This window comes from Vicia villosa, linkage group LG5, assembly GCF_029867415.1.
Source record: "Vicia villosa cultivar HV-30 ecotype Madison, WI linkage group LG5, Vvil1.0, whole genome shotgun sequence".
NCBI lineage: Eukaryota > Viridiplantae > Streptophyta > Magnoliopsida > Fabales > Fabaceae > Vicia > Vicia villosa.
The window spans coordinates 162,715,771-162,722,314 of record NC_081184.1 but is presented as its reverse complement, the minus strand read 5'-3'; the positions used below and the strand labels follow the sequence as shown (position 1 = coordinate 162,722,314).

The following is a 6,544-nucleotide window of genomic DNA, read 5'->3' as shown; positions in this document are numbered from 1 at the left end:
TCACATGTTATTTGAATTTTTTGATTTTGTGGTGTTTGCCTTTCATGTTGCTTGAAAGAATAATTCTCTTGTTGGGGCGAGTACATCGAGCGTTACTTGTGGGCGAGTTGAGCCTGCCTTGGCAAGTATTCCAATAGTAAGTTTCTTAATAAGGCGACAAAGACCCTTCAGGGAAGGTCTAACAATCATATTTCCTCTTAGGGAGGCAATGATTTTTTTAGTGGAGTTCCAACAATCATATTGCCTCTCAGAGTAGCAAAGATCCTTTATTAAAATTCCAAAGATTATATTGCCTCTTAGGGCAACAAGGATTCTTTAGTGTAGGTCTAATGATCATATTGCCCGACAAAGATCCTTTAGTGAAGGCCCAACAATCATATTGTCTCTTAGAAAGGAATGCATGACCCTTTTCAACTAAATGTTAAAACTTTGTTTATCAGAACACTTTTGTTTTCAACTTTTCCACCACTAATCTATTGATTATCTGGTTCCACTACACAAATTTTAACCTATGGAAACGTCTAATTTTTGGGAGTTAATAATACCATATAGAGTAATTGGCAACAAATTTTATATTTCATTACAGTAGAGTGTATTTTTTTTTTGCAAACTTTATACAACAACTCAAGACCGTTCTTATAGAAGACAAAGAGAGCGTTTTTTATTGACATCCGGTTAAAACCATTCTAAGTTAGTTTTTAATTATTTTAATAAAATATTTATTTTACGAGACCTTTCTTTTTTTGGTATATCAAAACAAGATTTGTTTTGGAAAAATATCCATTGCTTAAATCAAAAGGTCAAAATCTCTTGATTAATACCAAAGTAAAAGTTTATTGAGCGTTAAAAGTAAAATTTGTTCCCCCAAATCATCAAGCCCACAAAGAAAAAATTTGTTTTCACAAAAGTGAATCATATAAACGCAGGAATTAATGATCACACTTTGATCGCTAAGGTTTTATCCTGAATCTGCCTTACAAAAAGGACACATGGGTATGTTTTATTTCTCCTAATTTTCAATTTTTTTAATTAGGGTTTTTGTCTTTATGAGCTTTATTATTTTGGGATTAGGTTTGTGATTTTATATCCTAAATCCTAGTTAGTATTGATAAGGTTCTTAAATTATTTTTACATTGATCTATTATATCTTCTTACTATGGTTTTTAATTATTTCCATTCAATCTTTTTTTTTCCATTTTAAGTTTAAGTTTTAAATTCTTTCACCTATTACTACTAAATTTTTGTATTTATTTTTGTAGATAGAAACCTATATGACTTAGTTGCTAACACTAAGGGGGTGTTTGTTTGATGGATTCGAATAGGATTTCCAGGAATGTGAAGTTGAGAATCTCCTATTCTCGTGTTTGTTTGAAAGTTTAAAAAATTATTCCCAGGTACTTTTTATTTCTTTGGAATAAAATTTACTCATGAAATTTGAAAATTTTATTTTCATGTTAATGGGTGAGAATCTTACATTCCCATAGGAATAAAAAATAATCACCAATAACTACCCACTTATATATTATTTTTAACATTTTTGTATTTATTTTTAAAATTCTAAAACAATAAATAAAATAAAAAATTTCAAACTTCCTAAGAACCTTAATAATTTATCAAACAAATTAATGGAAACTATTTTCCCTACATTAACATTCCTAAAAATAACATTGTCGAGATTATAAATTTAATCCATCAAACAAACACATCCTAAGGTAAATATAAATATCATACCTAGTCTTTACATGGCAGTGCAAATAGCATCCTATGAAATAATCGTCCCCTCACAAAAGGTTAAATTCATTCCAATATAAAGACTCTTTTGGTGTAGGATTTTTCTTACAAGTAGAAAATTGAGTTGGGATGTGTCATGTAAGTTGCATTGCAGATTCATTCCAATCGCTATAGATATTGGAAATTATGAACTTATGAAGTCTTACCAAATTTTTTGTACCATAAAGAATTTGTTCCTATATAGCTTTTGTTTGAAGGCATAACAATCATTCGGACTTCAGTTACAACAATATAGGAAATTCTTAAAAACTAAGACAATGTATATAATAAATAATGTTTTAAGGGACAAAATAAACGTTCAAAAGGGTAGGTAAGGCGAAAAAGAACTACACACTTTTGAACACTCGCCGGGAGAAAATATGGAGGGAGGTACTTCACTTGCACAACATACCTATATCATCTGCTTCTAAGGCGGATGTGATGGGTTATGAACACGAAAGATGGTGCAAGTTCCACAAGGTAAATGAACATGACACTCCGGACTCCTATCAACTCAAGAAATAAATTTAGAGATTAATATAGGAGGGATATCTCAAGAAATATGTAGAGGGAGACACCTCCCGCTCATCAGACAAATCTAGCTCCCGTAGGCGAGACGAAGCAGGGAACCCCAGGACCCAAAAAGCCAAAGAATTTCTCCAGGGCAAGGACAATAAAGTTACACGTCACACGCTCAATACTATAGTAGGAGGGTTCGTCGGAGGTGGGGAAACTAGCTTCGCCAGGAAAAGGTACGCTCGCCAGATTCTGAGTGTAAAAAACTTTTAAGAGGTCAAGATCCAAGCATTGAAAGCCACAATGTCCTTCTTAGATAAGAATGCAGTTGGCATCCATCCTCATAACGACGATCTCATGGTCATTACTGTCAAATATGAAAACTGGGATATTAAAAGGGTTCTTTTCTACCAATGAAGCTCTATTGACATATTGTACTGTGAGGCGTTTGAAAGACTTGGCCTCGATCCAGAAGATCTAAAACCCTTCAAAGGATCACTGGTTGAATTCTCAAGAGAACATGTAGAGGTAAAGTGATACATCACCTTTGGAGAAAAAGATCATACTAAAGAAATAAAGGTCAAGTATCTGGTTATCGATGCCCATTCTTCATATGATATGATTATAGGGTGATCAACTTTTAATCGGTTAGGCGCCGCTTTGTCTGCTTTTTAATTATGCATGTAGTACCCGTTCCCCAATGGGTAAGTTGGTTGAAGAGGATCTGCACTCAAGGTGAAGAGGATCCACACTCAAGGCGAAAGGACTAGAAAGAGATGGACGGACTCTATGATAAGAATTTAGAAGAAAAATTAGCACAGGAGCAGAAATCCTGCAAGAAAGAATTGGATGGGCTTTATGTAATACGTATAAGTTTTATTTTTTTGTTTGTGTGCTTAAAATTATGTTTTGTGTGTTTCATCAGTTTGTGGTCTTATAACATTATGTTTGTGTGTTCTTGTTGTTTTTATGATGCATAAATTGGTAGTGATGAGTGTAATTGTCCATTTGAATCCAAATGTAATAAAGTTTCTTGAAAAAGTTGTTTTAGGTGGTTCCAAAACGAGACGCTAGTTCAACCACGAAGACCATTATAAAGAAAGCTATTCAACCACCCAGGTCCAAAACGAGACGCTAGTTCCCCACGAAGACCATTATAATGAATGGTATAGTTGATCATGTATAGATGACATGTTTATTCAAATTGAGCTTGATACAAATATAAATTTTCTACATTGATCTTAAGAATATCAAGGATTTTGTGTTTGTAAATAAGTGTATGGGCATATCTATACTACAATTGTGGTGCACGTAAGTATAGTTTTACGGTAATGTCAATTTAAATTAAACATAAATACTTTTAAGGTCAAGACTCACTTCAATATTCGAATTTTGTGTTAAGGTGTATGCATCGTTTATGTATATAAACAAATAAATCAGATCTTTATGTATTCTTGGACTCATATAGTATACAATTTTTAGCTAATCAATCGAAGGCGGTCGAAGCATATAAATACAAACACAATTAAGAGATTCGAATAAAGTTGATTTTCTAGCACCGTATATCCATTCATAAGTAATTAAGAATTTGTGTTTTAACGTAAATAATGTATAATTTTACTTCACATTCCGGTACAAAATGTATAACATTTTAGTGCATGTATAAAATGTAGTTTTGTTCCACATTTTAGTGCATATTTAAGTGTCTTATTCCGTTATAGTAAAAATATGGTATACCGTGGTAAAAATCAATAGAATTTATCATAGTTGAATATTTCAATCGTGGTAAAATATTATCCCTAACACACGTATCCCCTCGGTTAAATGTAACAACTATGGGAAAATTCCACGCACTAAAATATCAAAATAATTTTGCTGAAAATCAAACTCATGATCAATCCACTTTTTACTACAGTTAACGGGATCAGTTAACATGATCAACCGTAGTGAAGAAAAATGACGTGCTATTCAGCTTACCACCTTGGCCTAACTCAAGGTGAAAAATATCACACTTTATATTACATCCTTCACTATCATAAACAAACAACTATAATAAAACTCTTTTCTGAAATGAGGTAATAGATTTTTTTTGGTAGTCGTTGAATCCATAGGGAAAATAAAAGTTCACTCCTACCACATAAAAAATCTGTACCACATCAATGCCACACCTCACAATCTCAAAAGAATAATGGTTAATTATGTTGTGTATACGATAAACAAGATTAATAATGTTATCATTCTAATTTCATGACATGCACCAATACCACCAATGATTAATATAATTCATTTATTTAAACATATGACTACACAATTAAGCAAAGCCAAACACCTGTCTGCATTAAAATCTCATCAATCGCCACCATTTTATATTAATGAAAATCAAATACGTGTTATTAATTGGAAAGTTGCTTCTACATACTAGTTTTCAATTCTCTATGTCAATACCTGTGACTATGTTTTTTTTACTAGTTTTTAATTAAACATATCTTTTCATCTACGAGTTTGTTTTCCAATCCTATCTATCTAGTTATATTTAATTTATGGCATCACTTAGAGCATCTCAGGTGATGAGGTGGAGCTCGTTTTTAAATTATTTTGTGGAATCCTAGGACAATAAACTAGCTAGTAGAATCTAAAATCATTTTGCATACTCCTAATGTACCATTCTTCTTAGGCTTAGACCGAAGAGATTCGTTGAAAATTTTCGTTTCATATTCTCTATGGTGGAGTATAATTCTTAGTGAAGATAATGAAAGTTTACGTATTATTTTTAATCAAGCTGGAGATTGTTAGATTTGGTTGAAAATATATATTGAAGAAGTCTCATATCGTTTAATTTTGTGAAGGAAAAGAGATTCCAATGCTATATATAGGATTAAAGTTTTTCTAAGTCCACGTGGCTTAGTTTTGTGATAGAAGGGGGAATTCAAAACTATATACAGATTAAGTTTTTTGTTCCAAGTTATATATTCTGATGCTCTGGTTTTAGAATTTCCATATTATATATTCTTGTATTGTGATTGTGTTCTTTTTTTTCTTTGTTCTGTTTGTTGTTTTACTAACAAAGATGTTATTATTGAGTAGTAACTGTTTAAAATCAAATTAATGATATGACGCATATTAGTCTGACCAACATAAAAGAATATTGAAACATGTATTATGGTTTATACATTTGGAGTTATTTTTTTTTAGAAAAAATTATTAACAAGATATGATATAAGTGGTAGATATTTGAATATTTTGTCTATTTAAACACAGTGTCAATATCTCTAGCCCTTATATATACAAAGCATATGTTAGAGATCAACCTTTAAAATTGATCTAAGTTAATTCACTCAAATTATGGATGTTCGTGGTTCATGAAATGCATTGAACCGAACCATATAAATGGTTCAGTTCAGTTTTTAATAACCACATTAATAACAATTCAGTTAATTATTAAAACAATTTCAATTCAATTATAAACTAGTTTGTATGTATAAATTAGTTTAAAACTAGTTTGTAGTTATAAACTGGTTTTATATGGAAAAAAATTTACGAAAATTAAAATTTAATTTCACATATCTTTTTGCTGAAAATGACGACGCTAGATCTCAAAAAGCATTGCGAACCTCGATTTTTTATTTAAGGGATTTTTATGTGCTAGTTGTTAGATTGGAATTAACAGGAAAGAAATTTTTTTTTATTATATTCTCAATCAAACAAATTAATTATTATAATTTGCAATTTGCTATATAATAAACATAGTATAAAATTTGTTATATTTAGTCTTCATAATATATAAAGTTGTTTTTTTAATTTTTGAAAATTTGTAAAAAAAAATTAAAAAATAAAATACTTAATTCAAAGAAGTTTTAACTGGTTTATAAACTTAAATTTGGTTAACTGGGTTGTTTATAATATATGGTTCAGTTCATTAACCATTTAAATGGTTTAAGGTTTTTTTGGTTCAATGCAATTCAATTTAAGTATATGGTTCAGTTAACTATATTTTGCACACCCCTAACTCAAATGCACATAACAACAATATTGTTTATGTAGTAGTTTTTGTCACGAACAGACTCCAATTGAAGTGATTTAAAAATTACAAGTTAAAACTTCATAGCTTTAATTTCCAATCTTCTTTTATTGTAATGAAAAATATTTCTTTTATCCGTCTCTTAATTATGTATTTCAAATAACTTTTAATCGATATTCATATCGTAATAGCTGCAATGTTTATCACAATAACTACAATCACAACATTCGTAACCACATC

The 6,544-nt window shown here is 30.4% G+C and overlaps 1 long non-coding RNA gene across 1 annotated transcript; it reads left to right on the top strand.

Annotated features, from left to right (window-relative positions):
* The first annotated feature begins 837 nt into the window (after positions 1–837).
* Positions 838–3,737, top strand: LOC131608043 (uncharacterized). Its single transcript, XR_009285476.1, has 3 exons — positions 838–993; positions 1,260–1,394; positions 3,329–3,737. It is a non-coding gene; the product is annotated as an uncharacterized LOC131608043 (long non-coding RNA).
* The last annotated feature ends 2,807 nt before the right edge of the window (positions 3,738–6,544 follow it).